This window comes from Neofelis nebulosa, chromosome 2 (assembly GCF_028018385.1).
Source record: "Neofelis nebulosa isolate mNeoNeb1 chromosome 2, mNeoNeb1.pri, whole genome shotgun sequence".
NCBI lineage: Eukaryota > Metazoa > Chordata > Mammalia > Carnivora > Felidae > Neofelis > Neofelis nebulosa.
The window spans coordinates 115908209-115925274 of NC_080783.1; the positions used below are offsets into that span (position 1 = coordinate 115908209).

Consider the following 17066-nt stretch of genomic DNA (forward strand, 5'->3'; position numbering starts at 1 on the left):
CTGGTTGGTCCTTTTCCCGCGGGGGGCGGGGCCGTTCGCCCTAGGCACCCGGACCGGGGGTCGCGGGCTGGGGTGGGGACGCCGGGTCACGTGGGCCGGCGGGCGGGTTGGGGGGCGGTGCACGGGAGGCCATTTTGGGGGCGTCGCGGTCGGTGCGGCTGGGCCCCAGGAGGGAGCCGCGCGCCGGAGCATCTTCTGGCCTCGGTGGGAGGCAGCCCTTCCCCCGCGCCCTGCTCCGCGGGGCCCCCGTCTGCACCGCTGTGTGCCCTCACCTGTGTCCGCACCGACCGGATTGCGCCGCTGCCCCTTTGCACAGGGTGTCTCCCCGCTCCGCCAGCGCCCCGCGATCTCAGCTCGTGTCGCAGCCTGAGCCGCGGCCCCCCTCTCCTGGCCTCCACAAATCATTGTCCAGCCTGGAACCTCTCTCTCCGTAGGATTTATCTTCCAAATTATATAATTTAATTTTTTTAATCGTATCCATCGTGTGCCTCTCGTCCTACCTTAAGCTCCACTAGGGGAAGGATCTCTTGTTTTGTTCGCCGCAACCCCGGATGCCTGCAACAGGGACCGGCACACAGTAGGCGCTTAATTTGTAGAATGAATGGGAACTGGGCAAACATAAATCTAACTTTACTTTGAAGGGGGATGTGAGCTTGCAATGAATAGGAACGACCCTCACTCTAAACAAAAGGGGACTCAACCCTAGGTTGTGAATCCACTTCCGAGAGATGGAGAGACTGCTCCCGACCCCAGACGAGTAAAGTCAGGTCAGGGGCTCAGCAAACTGTGGGCCCCCTGCTAATAGGCTAGCTGTGGGTCAACAGCCTTACAGCTAGCTGCCTAGATTTTAACCGGAGACCTATGTAAAAAGGAGATTACCTTAGGGGTGCTGGGCGCTGAATATTGTTCTCACTCAGCAAATATTTATTCTGTACCTATTTCAGGTTGAAGAGGAATTTTTTTTTTAATGTTTATTTATTTTTGACAGAGAGAGAGAGAGAGAGAGAGACAGAGCATGAGCGGGGGAGGGGCAGAGAGAGAGAGGGAGACACAGAATCGGAAGCGGGCTCCAGGCTCTGAGCTGACAGCACGGAGTTTGAGCGGGGCTCAAACTCACAGACTGTGAGATCATCACCTGAGCCGAAGCCGGCGCTCAACCGACTGAGCCACCCAGGCGCCCCTGGAGAGGAATCTTAAATGCAGCTGACAGTCTGGTGCATTCGCTGGCGCTCATTTCCTATCCGCCCCCCCCCCCCCGCCCCCCGCCCTCATCTCAGCGTAGCTAGGTGTGGGTCCTGGAGGATAAAGTCCACCTACCAGTTCTGTGGCTAGGATGCAAAGTCTCTGCATTCCTAGGGAAGCCTCTACAGGGATTAGAGTCCTCAAACCTGCCACTGACTAGGGGAGGGGACGGCGAAGAGGTGTGGGGTGGGGAACCAAGAAGAAACACCCCTCCAGGATGTGTTATCTCCAGACCAGTGGGAAGATTTTAAAAATGTATATATATATATATATATATATATATATATATATATATACACACACACATATATATGTATATATATATGATATATGTATATATCAATTAACAATCTCCCATTGCAAATATATATGTATATATATACACATGTATATATATATATATGTGTGTGTATATATATGTGTATATATATATGTATATACACATATGTATGTATATATATATTTGCAATGGGAGATTGTTAATTGATCCAGACACTGGAAAAGTGGAAATGCCTAAAGTCTCATGGGTAACCCCTTAATAATTAGGATACTTAGTGTATTTGTAGTAAACTAGTAAACACAAAGTTAGGGTGGTAAAAAGAGACACCCCACCCCAGCATTCTGGCCACAGATTGCAAGGAAAAACCAGGAGGCCTCAGAGTCACCATCAGTGTCTGTTCCTGAAGGAAGCACTCAATCTCAGAGGGACAACACCATCAGGCACAGGCAGTAAAGGTGACACCAAGGTCATTGTCCTGAGTTTGTGTTCCCCTCTCCTTAAGAAGTATTACAATTTGGGGCACCTGGGTGGTTCAGTCAGTGGGGTGTCCAACTTTAGCTCAGGTCATGATCTCACGTTTCGTGATTTCGAGCCCGGAGTCAGGCTCTGTGTTGACAGCTTGGAGCTTGGAGCCTGCTTTGGATTCTGTGTCTCCCTCTCTCTCTGCCCCTCCCCTGCTCAGGCTCTGTCTCTCTCATTCTTAAAAATAAATAAACATAAAAAAAAAGAAATATTACAATTTGAAAAACTGGCCAGTTTACAAATATGGCAATGGTAGGAAATCAGAGGAAATATAATATTCCGAAAGAAGGAATGAATTACATCGTTGTATGTTCAAGTGGGTAATTGTACTTTTTGTGAAGTGGTACAAAAGAGAAAATTTTAGTTTTCGCCAAGAAATGAATTTAGAACCAAATTCTTTCCTCTGTTCTTTCCTGAGTTTCCCAAGTCATCACAACTACCACTAACAACAACTACCACTAACAACTTTAAAGCAAATGGTTGCCTTAAAGATCACCTGTTAGGGGCATCTGGGTGGCTCAGTGGGTTAAGCTTCTGACTTCAGCTCAGGTCATGATCTTATGTTTCATGCCCCACGTCAGGCTCTCTGCTGTCAGCACAGAGCCTACTTTGGATCCTGTGTCTCTCCCTCTCTCTCTGCCCCTCCTCCACACGTGCACTCACTCTCCCTCTCTCTCTCTCTCTGTCAAAAATAAACATTAAAAAAAACCACCTGTTAAATCTTTGGCCAATCCCTAAGGAGTGGCAGGGAGGGCTGCACAGGAAGAGTAAAGATAAATAACTGGAAAAAGGTGATGCCACTGGCTGAGATTGAAAGGACAGGAGACAAAAGGGAGCTGGGGGAGGATCCAGAAGAGGAAGAATATAATAAATTAACTTTGGAACTTGCCATGTTGGAAAGTAGGTGGACATCCACAAAAAAAAAAAAAAAAAAAGTCTAGCAAACAACTGGAAATGAAGCTTAAAAGAGAAGTTAGGAGTAGAAACAGATCCAAGAATCATCCTCAGAGATATGCAAGTTTACAAAGAGGACCAAAGAACGAACCTTTAAAAATAGGGAACACATGGGAGAAACACAAAAATCACTGAGGGAGGATTCAGAGAGGTAGGTGAAAAAGTCCATGGAAGAGAGGTGTTGGAGTAGGAGAAGAGATGGGAATTTGACATTTTGAATTTATGGTTGATTTCCCAGATGTAAGTTTCAGTCGAGGGCAGACCCTCAGCTCAGACTGCAATGACAGAAGTACTATATATGAAGAGAAGGAAAGGGTACCTTGACTTAAAGAAAAACGGTAAAATAAAAGGGAAGTTTTACGTTTGTTTTATTTTGTTTTTAGGAAGGAGAGACTTGGTTATATTTTGAGAATAAGCCAGAAGAGCTAGCAAGATTCAAGAAATAAGGGAGAGTGTGTGTGAGTTAGCAAAGCCCGGACCTAGAGGAAAAGGAAAAGTCTGTGGAACTTAAATTGGAAGACCAGGTAAGGAGTGGGGAGTTGAAGATCACTTTAGTTCACCATGTCATTTGACCTGCCAGAGAAAAGGGTGATTTTGAGAGCTGGAGACTTTGTAAACCGTTTTAGAACTGTTCTACAGGAGAATACAATAAGTGCCAAATAAATGGTTCAAATGAAGTGCTACCACAAAGCCTCCCTTTCAACTAGAAGAGGGTAGTATTTAATCTAAGTGTTGAGTAAATAGGTATGTGAAGGGGAGGAAGAATGAGGACCAGGTATTGTGCAAAGGCCCTGGGGCAGGAAAGCATAAATGTCTGTTGTGGGAATTGGAAAGAGACCCTGCAGCCTCATCAAAGAGACAGGGACATAGTGGGAAATAAGACTGGAGAGGTAGATTATAGAATAGATTATATAAAGCCTTGAATATCAAGGTAAGGAATGTGGGCTTTATTTGTAATGGAGAACTGTTGAAGGTTTTTGAGTGAGAAGGTAGCAGTACTTAAAAGGGTTAATCTAGGGGTGCCTGGGTGGTTCAGTCAGTTGAGCATCTGACTCTTGATTTTGGCTGAGGTCATAATTCCAAGGTCATGGGATCAAGCCCCATGTTGGACTCTGTACTGAGCCTGGAACTTGTTTAGGATTCTCTCTCTCTCTCTCTCTCTCTCTCTCTCTCTCAAAAAAAAAAAAAAAAAAAAAAAAGAGGGTTAATCTAGGTCAGGGTCAATATGAAGAATGCAATGGCAAGACTTGGTTGAGGTAAGCCCTGCCCTGCAGTGGTAGCAAAGGGAGAGAAAGAAAGGGACCACTCACCCTGATGTCCTTCCACACACTACTCATCATGTCTTTCTGGAGCTTTGTTTACAAGTATTTTGCTCTCCAAGAGCAATAATGACATGTAATTATACTAAGGCTTGGGGCTTTTCCTGGTTGAGTAAAATTTCTGTTATGAGAGTTATTAGGAAAGATAGTAAGAAAGGTTAGCTTTATATATTCACTTGATATACTCTTCCAACCTTTGGGTTCAGGATCTCCCAAAAGTCCCCCAAAGATATTTCGTTCTGACTCATGTGTTCCGCTCATTCCACAGAGATTTTATGAGTGGACATCATTGAGGCAGAGCCCTGAGTCAGGAGCCAGAGACCTGTATTCACGTTTTACTTCTGGGAAATCTATAGTATTAGCCACGTCTCCTAAAATCTCTGGGACACCGTTTGCTCTGAAATATTAAGATGATCCCAGATTTCATAATTACATTGTTTCTTTGAGCTTCTTGGAGGGAAAAAAAAAAAGTCATGTTCTGTCTTCCAACTCCTCTCTTCTAGAGGGCTGGGAACATGAGTAAGTGTAACCATATCTGATGTATATTATAACAAGGTAACTGTTTGGGACAAAGCATTCCAAGCAACCTTTTCAGCCTAAGGCCTAATCAGAGATGATCCCTAACAAGGGACAACCCCGTCCCCAAGCTTTTCATGTCATCTCACACTTGCTCACCCATTTGTCCTCCCTGCTGCCCCACCTCTAACTCTCTGAGCAACCAAATTCCAGTATGTCCAGATCTCCAGTATACATTCAAAATAAGAGTATCATTTCAAAGGAGAAAAAAAAGAGCAGAAAGACTAGATATTTTCAATTCCAAGGGAAATTAAAAGGAACAGATTCCTTCTGCATAATTTTTTTTCTGAGTTGTTAAGATGCCATTCTGATGAGAGAGCCAGCTTGCCTCCACACACCCAAACAACAGCTGATTCCACCTCTCATCTTACTTCCCTTTCCTCATCAGTGAAGGAGGCAGAAGCTTGGCAGCGTAAACCCATACACATTCCCCAAGCCCCAAGTTCCCTCCCAGTCCATTGTGGCAGAGAGTTTCGGCACAGTCCCACCAACTGCCGGATTTGCTTAGATTCTTTATGTGAATTTATTTTTTTTTGAATGTACATCTCAAATACAGAGAGAGGGAAGAGGATATATGGACATAACATTGAATTCCGAGACAAAATACCTGGTGTGGCAGCCATGGGGACCGTGTGGCTCAGATCTCCCTTGGCGAAAGAATCTGCCATTCAACTACTGGTGTGCAGGCAGCTGTCAGCCTCCAGCTACATACATCACCTTTGGGATCCATTACAGTGTCAGAGGTAAGGCCCCACTGTCCCCAGGCCTGGTATGGGGGTTAGGGCTTGGCCATTTCTGCTCACTATGAAACTTCTCTACCAGACACTCTGTTCTGGAGCTTTCCATTGGGTTGACTGGAGCTTGGAAGGATCTGCATCATGAGGTTCTCCTTACCCAATTTTGCTTCCTACGTCCTTTCCTTTCAGGGGTATCAGAGCCTTCTGTATCCTTTCCTGCTTCCTTCCCCTTTTTCATTCATAGACATTAATACCCAGTGAACCTCTTGCATCCCTAATGTTGCCTCAGCATCTGTTTCCCAGACCGCCTGAATTGACTCAGGTTGGTTCCCAGGGTGGTCTGAAAAAGCAGGCAGTCAGATGGGGTTTGGGAACTGCACTACTCACTGCCTGGCTGGCAGTAAGAACCCCTCCCAGATAGTATGTGGGCTAGATAGTCTGAGACAAGATGGCAACCCAGTTGCTTTCACGGATGGTACAGTGGGAAAATGTTCCTGTGGTGTAACAATTCAGGCATGTGGGGAAGGCGGAGGGGTAGTAGTGAATACAGGGACAGTGGAATTGCCTGGCTGTTATTAAGTTGCATTGAGCCCTGCCAAGAGATAACGAAAAGCTGAGAGCAGTAACCAAACATTGAAAATTAACTGTGAAGGCCAACAGCCTCTTTGATGGGTTACAAAGAGGCCCTTATCTATAGCAGTGGGAGAGCAAAAAAAGCTGAAGACCAAACACAGGATTTAATAGAGTTCCAGGAGGCAGATCTGTAATCAAGGTCAGAGCCTTGGTTGGGAAAACCCAGAACTCTGTAACATGGAATTGGAGGTGTGTAAGTGGTGCATCCCAAAATTTTGGCTCTCACACTCCTCTAAACCCTCAGAGCCTTAAGAAGGAGCCCAAACCTCCCTATTAAGATCCAGCACTCCCTCCTTGTGAAAAGACACTACAGAGGCCTCTCCCCTGCCAGAATCTGCCCCCACCTCTTCTCCTGACTGCCAAGAACTTACTTAGGGTTAAGTTACAGCATAGTCTAACAGGAACATGCTGGTCCCAACGAGGGAAGAAAGGAACTATACCCCCAGGACTGCATGTGCTGTATAAGAACTTATGCACTCATAAGAACTAGCCAGCATATACTGGTAAGATTTGGGGGGTATCTGTGGGGTTGGTGTTTAAAAAAATTTTTAACGTTTATTTATTATTGAGAAACAGAGAGAGGCAGAACATGAGCATGGGAGGGGCAGAGAGAAGGGGAGACACAGAATCCGAAGCAGGCTCCAGGCTGTCAGCACAGAGCCCCATGCAGGGCTCGAACTCATAAATCGCGAGATCATGACCTGAGCCAAAGTCGGACGCTTAACCGACTGAGCCACCTAGGTGCCCCATCTATGGGGTTGGCGTTTAACCAAGTAGCTGAAATACAAGACTAGATACAGACAGTTTATTCACTGGGGCCCACTCTTGGGATAGAATTTAACTTGCTGGTAAAGACCTGCCTCAGTGGCTCCTAAAAACACGGAGGAGCCTTGGTGAGTGAAGTGCATCTCCCTGGACTGCCATAGCTCGGTGTAGTGGGCACATACTAGAATCAGTTGTTATGAGAGGCCAGAAGCTCTACCACACGATGTTCCATAGAAGGTCTCTAGGAACTCCTTTACCAAGGCCATCAGGAATGTGCTGGAGAAGGTACTACCAGCATCACTGTGAAGCTCTGTGTGGCTTTCTTCTGCAAACCAGAGCTAACAGGAGGAGATACTGTCACAGCTATCTTCTATAGCAACAGAGGTAAAGGAGTCCCAAAGCAATAGAGGCCAAGGGGCAGCACTTAACACTTAACTGCCGAAACCTGGGGGGTTACAATTATCCTAATGACTGGCAAGGTTAGAGTGACAGCCCCAGGAGCATGACACAGAGCTGTGGAGATGGTTAATAGAACACGGCATCCCTGGGGGCAAGATCAAAGCACAGGTATTACTGAATATATGTAATTGAAAGAAATAGACAAGCAGGAACCTAGGGAGGGAAGTCCCAGTAAAAACTCATGATCCCTTTTCTAGCTTGCCAACCTGAGTCAGTTTTCAGATCCAAAATTCATTGGTTAAAGAGGTGGCCAGGCCTCCAAGACTGGCAATACCGTGGTAAGTATGTGCTACAATAATTCCCCAGCCCTTCCAAAAAGGGATCTATGACTCTCTGCTCAAGTGACTGTAAACACAGGAGAGGAGAACAGCCAGGCATTTTGAGGGCTGTTGGTCACAGAACCTGAGTTGACCTTGATATCTGGAGACCCAAAGCATCATCTCACCCACCCTGTTGAGTAGAGCTTATGAAGGCCAGGTAATAAATAGAATCCTGACTAACGTCCAGCTTACAATGGATTCACCCCATCTAGTCAGAAACAGGACTGTTTGGACGTCCTGCAGAACATCACTTTGATCTGTTGATGTCGTCATGCTGATCAGTCAGGATGAGGAGTAGTTTGCATACTCTAAGCCTCAGTAAGACCCATCTGCTCCAGAGGAATGTGGAAGATAATCACAACAAAGATTCGGGGGCCTACCACGTCAAAACCACAGTGAAGTTTTCAGGAGTCCAGTGTTCAAGGGACGTGCCAGGACATCTCCAAAGTAAAAGACAAATTGTTGCATCTTGTATCTCTTACAACAAAGAAGGAATCAGAGAACTTCAGAGGCCTCCTCATATTGTGAAGGCAACACATTCTATTCTAGAAACACTGCTCTGGCCCATACACCAGGTGCCACACAAGATGGCCAGTTCTGAGTGGGGCCTGGGGCAGGAAAGGAGTAGCCCCACTGTCTTAGTTCATGCTGCGAAAACAAAATACCACCATCTGGATGGCTTATAAACAATAAACATTTATTTCTCACAGTTCTAGAGACTAGGAAGTCTAGGACCGTGGTGCCAGTAAGTTTGGGGTTTGGTAACTGCTTCCTGGCACATAGATGGCTCTCTTTTCACTGTGTTCTCCCATGGCAGAAGGAGGAGTGGGCTTTACTTGGTCCTCTTCTTGTAAGGACACTGATCCCATTCCCAAAGGCTCTGCCCTCATGACCCAATTACCTCCCAAAGGCCCCACTTCTAACACCATTATGTTGGGTAGTAAGATTTCAGCATATGAGTTTTGGAGGGATGCAAACATTCAGACCATAGACCCACTTACCATCACTCTCAGTGACCTATTGGGGGATTTTGTGTTTCCTGTTCCTGCAACTCTGAGCTCTGCAGGATTAGAACTTCTAATTCACAAAGGGGCATACTCTTTCCAGAAGGATCCCATTAAATTACAAACCATGGCTGCCACCTAGGCACTCTGGACTCCTTATATATGTACAGGGAGCATAGGGTAGGGCAAGAAACTACTGTGTTATCAGGGGTAATTGACCCTAATCAGGGAAGAGATACGACTGCTCTTACAAAGCTGGGACAGGACAGGGGCACCTGGGTGGTTCAGTAGGTCGAGCGTCCAACTTTGGCTCAGGTCATGATCTCGCAGTTCATGAGTTCGAGCCCTGCATCAGGCTCGCTGCTGTCAGCGCGGAGCCTGCTTCAGATCCCCTGTCCCCCTCTCTGTCTATGCCCCTCCCCCAGTCACATTCATTCTTTCTCTCTCTCTCTCTCTCTCTCTCTCAAAAATAAATATTAAAAAAAATTTTTTTAATTAAACAAACAAATCTGGGGCAGGATGGAGGTCCTGGTAACTTACCAGCATCCCAGTAAAGTGGGATGTACCCTACCCGGGCACTCTCGGTCCTCCCTTGCCTAGTTATGACCATGAATGGAAAAGTACAGCAACCCTGGCCTACAAAGGGTCCTCAGACCCCTCAGATCCCTCCGGAATCAGGGTTTGGGCACCAAGTGGCTATACCACTGAGACCAGTAGAGGTGATGGCTGAGGGCGAGGAAGATTTAGAGAGGGGAGGAAGGAAACAAGGAGTACCGGCAGCAGCCCTGGGACTAATAGCAGTGGTGGGGACCGTAGTTTATACCATCAGCCTCCAAGCTCCTCCTCAGGAGGAGAGGCCCCTGGAACACTTACCAAATGTGCAGGGAGAAGTGAAGCCACAGGACACAACGGGTGGGCTCTAGCAGCCAGGGAGGTGCCCATGTCGATTCCCTCCAAGAGAGTACTTTCTGTTCAGCTGCCAGAAGTGCAGCCTCCCCTCCTTCCAGCTGCGGCACCTTCAGGGTGCACTGTTACATTCGAGTTGCAAGCACACTCTTCCCTGGCAGCCCCAGCCAATGACTGAGTGTGATTGGGTCCTAGCACCCAGCCATTTCCATTCAACATGGCACTCCTGTAACTGGCAGTCTTTGTGCCGATCTCTGTGCTGGGTGGGCTGAGAGTCTGTCACATCTGCATGGTGACTGGAGGTCCCCTTGCCCTGTCCTGCTTCCTCCCTCTTTCACAGGTGTTACCCTTAATAAACTCCTTACATTCCTAACTTTGTCTCAGCATCTTTACCCAAGGACCCAAACTGACACACTCAGGCAATAAAATAATGTTAAACAAAAAAATGAAAACTACATGTATATGTGTGTACACACACACACATTACAATCACAAAGTTTTTTTTAATGTTTATTTTTGAGGGGGTGAGGGGTAGAGAGCAAGGCAGACAGAGGATCCAAAGTGGGCTCTGTTCTGACAGCAGAGAGCCTGATGTGGGGCTTGAACTCATGAACCGTGAGATCATGAACTGAGCTGAAGTCGGATGCTTAACTGACTGAGCGACACCCCCAATCACAAAAATTTTGAAAATGTGTATTTAGGTAGATGAGACCTGGAAGGAGACATAGAAAAATTAAGCTGGTTGGTCTATTAGAGTGAAAGGATTGTAAATGATTTTTTTTTATTTGTCCTTCATTGTTGACGTAAGGATAATTATACATTACGCAAAATAAGGAGAAGGTAAAGATTTTGGTTCTGTACCTACTTTCTGTCTCTTAAAAGCTGTGGGACTTTGGGTAACTGAGTTTTTTGTTTCCTTGTCTATAAAATAAGGATAAGAATTGTGAAAATAAAATGAGATTAAGAATACGAACACAATGGGGCGCCTGGGTGGCGCAGTCGGTTAAGCGTCCGACTTCAGCCAGGTCACGATCTTGCGGTCCGTGAGTTCGAGCCCCGTGTCAGGCTCTGGGCTGATGGCTCGGAGCCTGGACCCTGTTTCCGATTCTGTGTCTCCCTCTCTCTCTCTGCCCCTCCCCCGTTCATGCTCTGTCTCTCTCTGTCCCAAAAATAAATAAAAAACGTTGAAAAAAAATTTTTTTTAAAGAAAAAAAAGAATACGAACACATTTTGCTACTGTACAACACGGTAAAGTTGCAAAGTATTTTTTCTAAGTTTATTTATTTTTAAGTAATCTCTAAAACTAATGTGAGGCTCACACTCAATGACCCGAGGATCAAGAAGTCACACGCTCCCCCAACGGAGCCAGCCAGGCGCCCTGGTACCTTTTTATTAGAGGCCAGGGTCCCTGATATAAAGAAGCTGGTCAGTCAGTGTGTTTGCTGAATTTCTATGGCTGCTGTAACCAATTACCACAAATTTGCCATCTTACGGGCTGGAGATCAGAAATCTTAAAATCAAATTGTCAGCAGGGCTGCATTCCTTCTAGGAGCTCTTGGGAGAATCTGTGTCCTTTTCTTTTCCAGCTTCTAGAAGCTGTCTGTACTTTGGTTCATGGCGCCTTCCTCCATCTTCAAAGCCAGCAACGCAACATCTTCAAGCCTCTCTCTCACTTCCTGGCTGCCTCTTCTGTTGTCACAGCTCCTCCACTGACCTGATCCTCCTTCCTCCATCTCAGAAGGACACCTGTGATTACAGGGGGCCCACCTGGCTAATCCAGGTATTTCCCCATCTTTGAGTCCCCATCCCTAACTTAATTGCATCTGCAAAGTCCCTTTTGCCATGCAAGGTAGTATATTTTAGGGGCTCCAAGGATGAAGACGTGACCACCTTTGGGAAGCCGTTATTCCACATTATTGCGGTGATACAGGGGAGAACACAGGAGGTGACATCCCTGTTCCCATGGAGATTCTCTTCTAGTGTAGGAGAGACAGAAACTAATTGGTAAGATGCTGATACATGCTATGAAGAAAATTTTAAAGGGGCGTCATGATGGTGACTAGGTATAGAGAATGGTTGGAGAAGTCTCTCTGAGGAGGTAGCATTTGAGCCAAAACCTGAAGAATTAGAAGGCAATTACTGGCACCCTTGCATTCAGGGCCCCCCTGGAATCCTGCAGAGATTTTTGGTAAATTTGGCACCTGTTTAGGAAATGAGTTGGCTACTTATGAATGTACTCTATTAAGGAGACCAGTTCCAATGCACAAAGTAAATACTGACTTGTCATCCCTGCCCCGGGGATTTTAGTTTCTAGCCTGTCTGAATTGGAAGTCAAGATCAAGAACCAACTCTGCCTCTTTAGGATTAAGAATCTAGGGGCGCCTGGGTGGCTTAGTCGGTTAAGCGTCCGACTTCAGCTCAGGTCACGATCTCACGATCCGGGAGTTCGAGCCCCGAGTCGGGCTCTGGGCTGATGGCTGAGAGCCTGGAGCCTGTTTCAGATTCTGTGTCTCCCTCTCTCTCTGCCCCTCCCCCGTTCATGCTCTGTCTCTCTCTGTCTCAAAAATAAATAAACGTTAAAAAAAATTATATAAAAAAAAAAAAGGATTAAGAATCTAGCACTGTTTCACGCATATCATCTGGCATAAAAGCCCTAAGACTACACTGGATGACAGAGACCAATTGGGAGTAATTTAAATCCTTAGCCACTTAAATTTGAATTTCCAAAAGCTTTTCAGAGAAGTTTAAAGTGGATGGGCCTCAGCAAGAGTCTCATTCCTCACTGAATCCTGGGGACAGGGATACCAGGTGCTGGGTCCATCCATTCAGTGAATTGTACTTGTGTCTCTCAAGTTCTGTAATGCCTCAGGAGAACTAAGAAATGTTTGGGACCAGCAGATTAGCAGAGCAACTGATTCCCTAGGAGAAAAACATCTTTCTTTCTAGGCTGTAAAAGGGAAGGTTTTCTGTATATTGATGGGGACAAGGAGAGCACGGTCTTAAGGAGGGAGTCAGCCAGTTAAATAAAGTACAAAAAGAACACAACATTCTCACAGCAGCTAACTGAAGAGTTTTCTCCCCAGTTCTCTGCCTCTTATCTCATCCGCACCCCCCCCCCCCCACTAGGAAGTGGCTACTTTATCCTGGTGTGTGGCTACTTTATCCTACAATCATACTCGTTGTATCTTGTCTCCCTGGTTGTCTTTTGTTTTTTCCAAAGTAATTATTTTATTTCAAAATGAGTTTCTCTTTGGGGCGCCTGGGTAGCTCAGTCGGTTGTCAGTTGAGGTCGGACTTCGGCTCAGGTCATGATCTCACAGTGAGTTCAAGTGCCGGGCTGGCTCTGTGCTGACAGTTCAGAGCCTGGAGCCTGCTTCAGATTCTGTGTGTCTCTCTCTCTCTGCCCCTCCCCCACTTGTGTGCCCCCCCTTCAAAAATAAACATTTAAAAAAGTGACTTTCTCTTTGATTGCAAAGATAAATTAGATGAATTGATATATACAAGCAAGCATGTACAAATTAAAATACACAACTTTGTAATTATAAAAATTTTTCTATGAGATTCTTTCCCTTTTCTAAACAGCTTTATTGAAGTATAATTGACATACAGGAAACTGCCTAAATGTAAATGTACAATTTGACAGTTTTGAGATACCTATATCCATAAAATCCTTACTGCAGTCAAGACAGTGAACATATCCATCCACCAGAAATTGGTGGTAGGTGGGGGTGGGGTGGGGGTGGAAATGTTCTCCTTGGGTTTTAATCTCTTGTTATCAGCTCATGAATTTGTGCTCTGAATAATGAGATGAGATGAATCATTCATAAAACTTCTTTTCTACAAAGGCGGGCAGAAAGAAAAACAACTTCCCACCCTCTTGGCAGGTGACCAGTGGTTCATTAACCTAAATCATGTCACTGCACTGTCAGTTCCCTTTCTTCATTGTGGACAGGACTCAGCTGGAATGCAAAGGGCTGGGAAAAGAGCCCAGCTGGTGTCCCAGGCCAGCTCGTGGCTGCCCTGGATGGAACCAGGATCCTTTTGCCCTCAGTTCCCTGCCCAGCCTGCCCTCCTGCAGTCCATCTTCACTGGGTACCATGTCTCCCAGCCCAGGAGCTTGCTTCAGGCACGAGTTCCTTATCTACCTCCAGCTCCTCACTCCTCCCTGTGGTCTAACAGGGAGACATACATATATTCATTTATCCTTCATTCTAAAGCCAGTCTCTCTAGTATCTAGACGATTCCTCTTCTTCTCAACTCTTCAGCAATGTTTATTGAACACCTACCAGGTGCCAGGCACCGTGCTAGGCTTCTGGAATAGTGCAGAAATCAAAACAGATTTCTGCTTTCAGAAGCTGCCTTCAGGAGCTTATATCCTAGTGAAGCAGGGAAACCACAAGAACCTAACTTCCACCAATTTCCCCTTCCCTCCATCATCTTCAATAATTCCCTCCCTGGGTTTCTTTCCTTCTGCCCTGAAAAATGGATAGGAGAACCATAGCCCCTTCTCTTTGTAACTTGTAGCTATAACACTATTTCTTTCCTTTCTCTACATCAGTGCCTGTGTCAGTTTAAACCCAATGGTTCCAAGTCCCTTTGTTCCTCCTCTACAGTTGAACTCAGAAACTGATGACCTTTTTCTTGGTGCCCCTTCTACTGAATGTGTCTTGTTCCTCTGCTTCCTACTCTTCCACAATTGCCCCCCACCCCCGTGGGTTTCCACACCACTGCTCCAGTGCCTCCCTTGTCTCCATCACAGGTACTCCTGCCCAGTCCCCTAACCACAGGCGAGGCTCTCTCTCCTGTGCCCGTGACTCTTCTCCCTCACTCCCATGCCTTCTATTGACACCTGCAAAAGCAGATAACTCACATCTCTATTGGAAATCCTGACTTCTTCATGATCTCACGGTTTGTGAGATCAAGCCCTGTGTCAGACTCTGCGCTGACAGCTCGAAGCCTATTTGGGATTCTCTCTCTCCCTCTCTGCCCCTCCCCTGCTGATGCGCGCTTTCTCTCTCTCTTTCTCTCTCCCTCTCTCTCTCTCTCAAAATAAATTAATTAATTTAAAAAAATACTTAAGGGGCACCTGGGTGGCTCAGTCAGTTAAGTGTCGGACTTTGCTTAGGTCATGATCTTGCAGTTTGTGGGTTTGAGCCCTGTGTTGGGCTCTCTGCTGTCAGCGTGGAGTCTGCTTTGGATCCTCTGTCTCCCTCTCTCTCTGCCCCTACCCCGCTCTTGTGCTCTCTCTCTCAAAAATAAATAAACATTAAAACAAAAACAAGAATCGTATTTAAATGCTGACCTCTTATTGGTGTACAAAACCTGTATTTCTAACTTCCTCTAGGACTTCTGCACTTGTACATCTCACCTTTATTTCAGACGCATGCAAACAAGGCACCTTAACTTCCCCAGTTCACACCAGCTCTCCTTCTCAACTTCCTTGTCTTTACTAATTACAGTCCTCAGTGTCTCCTTCCAGTATTGCTTAGAACCATACCAGAGATTAGCTACCAAAAAAACCATCCAGCTAGACTAATTGAGGGTGTAAACAAACACACACAAATAAGCCAATTTTAGAGGAATATGTGTGTTTGGGGGGGGGGGGGGTGAGGATCCGAACCTCTGCTTTCTCTAGAAAGCAACCTTTTACTTCAAAGGAAGACTTACCTTCAATACCTTGACATCAGAGGGCAAAGGAGGAATGCACAGGGCACTGGAATGAATGTACGGGGAGACAGGAATGCCTGAGAGCCTCGGGGAAAGGGGTTCGAGGCATGAGGGAGAGAAGAGATGACAGTCTACAGTCAGCTGTTTGCTAATTCTGTGTCCTGGGCAGAGCTGGCTCCAAGAGGGTTTTGCTTGCATTAGTCAGTGAATTGTTGTGGGGTGGCAGTGATAAAAAGCAGGAAACTCAACTGTCACAGCCAAGAGGAGCCTAAGTAGACATTACGAATAGATATGATATGTTATCCTGGATGGGGTCCTGAAACTGAAACAGAATATGAGACCAAACACCAAGGAAATCTGAGTAAAGCATGAACTTTAGTTAATAATGACGCAGCACTATTGGCTCATCAATTGTGATAAATGTACCACACTAATATAAGATGTTAATAATAGGGGGTGCCTGAGTAGCTCAGTCTGTTAAGCATCTGACTCTTGGTTTCAGCTCAGGTTGTGATCTCTCAGTTTGTGAGTTCGAGCCCTGTGTCAGGCTCCCAGGCTGTCAGCGCAGAGCCCACTTTGGATCCTCTGTCTTCCTCTCTCTCTGCCCCTCCTCTCTCTCTCTCTGTCTCTCTGTCTCTCTCTTGCTCCCTCTCTCTCTCTCAAAAATAAATAAACATTAAAAAAGAAAACGAAAAATCTTTTTAAAAAGATGTTAATAATAGGGAAAACTGGGTGTAGGGCATATAAGAACACTTACTCTTATAGTATTTACTATTTTTGCAATGTTTCTGTAAATCTGAAACAATTCTTAAATTGTTTATTTAAAAAAAACAAACAAACAAACAGCATCACCTGGCAGCCTCTGTCAGTAAAGCAATGTGACTCTTGATCTCACTGTTGTGATTTCAAGCCCCATGTTGAGGGTAGAGTTTATTTTTAAAAATAAATAATAAAAAAAATACACTAGCATGCTCTCTCTCTCTCCCTCTCTCTCAAAATAAAAGTGGGGGGGGAGTACCTGGGTGGCTCAGTTGGTTAAGCATTGGCTTCTTGATTTCACCTCAGGTCATGATCTCATGGTTTGTGGGACTGAGCCCTGCCTCGGGCTCCACACAGACAGCACACAGCCTGCTTGGGATTCTCTGTTTCCTTTTTTCTCTGCCTGTCTCCTGATCTCACTCTCTCTCTTAAAATAAAATTAAATTAAATTAAAATAAAATAAAATAAAAATAAAAGCAGTAAACTCTAATAAATTCTTGATTTTGAAACTTTGGCTCCCTAGGCTTTCGGGGAAGGGCCTATTGTTTGGAGGACCCCCACTGGAAGAGCCTGGAAAGAACATTGTTACTAGTGTCCAAACCTGGAAACACCCATCTTCATCTCCCAGGCTCCCGACATCAAAATTGTCATCGGGGAATCTGGGTGGCTCAGTCAGTTAGGCATCCAATTGTGGCTCAGGTCATGATCTCGTGGTTTGTGATTTTGAGCCCACATCAGGTTCTGTGCTGATAGCTTAGAGCCTGGAGCCTGCTTCAGATTTTGTCTCTCTCTCTCTGCCTCTAACCCACTTGTACTCTGTCTCTGTCTCTCTCAAAAATAAATAAACATTAAAAAAAAAAAAATTAATTGTCATCAAGTGCTGTTGATTGAAATTTAAAATATCTCTCATTTGCAAGGTTCTC

The 17066-nt window shown here is 45.6% G+C and overlaps 1 long non-coding RNA gene across 1 annotated transcript; it reads left to right on the forward strand.

Moving 5' to 3' along the window:
* The first annotated feature begins 149 nt into the window (after window positions 1–149).
* On the forward strand, window positions 150–5895 carry LOC131493242 (uncharacterized). Its single transcript, XR_009252536.1, has 3 exons — window positions 150–577; window positions 3382–3522; window positions 5450–5895. It is a non-coding gene; the product is annotated as an uncharacterized LOC131493242 (long non-coding RNA).
* Window positions 5896–17066: the final 11171 nt, after the last annotated feature.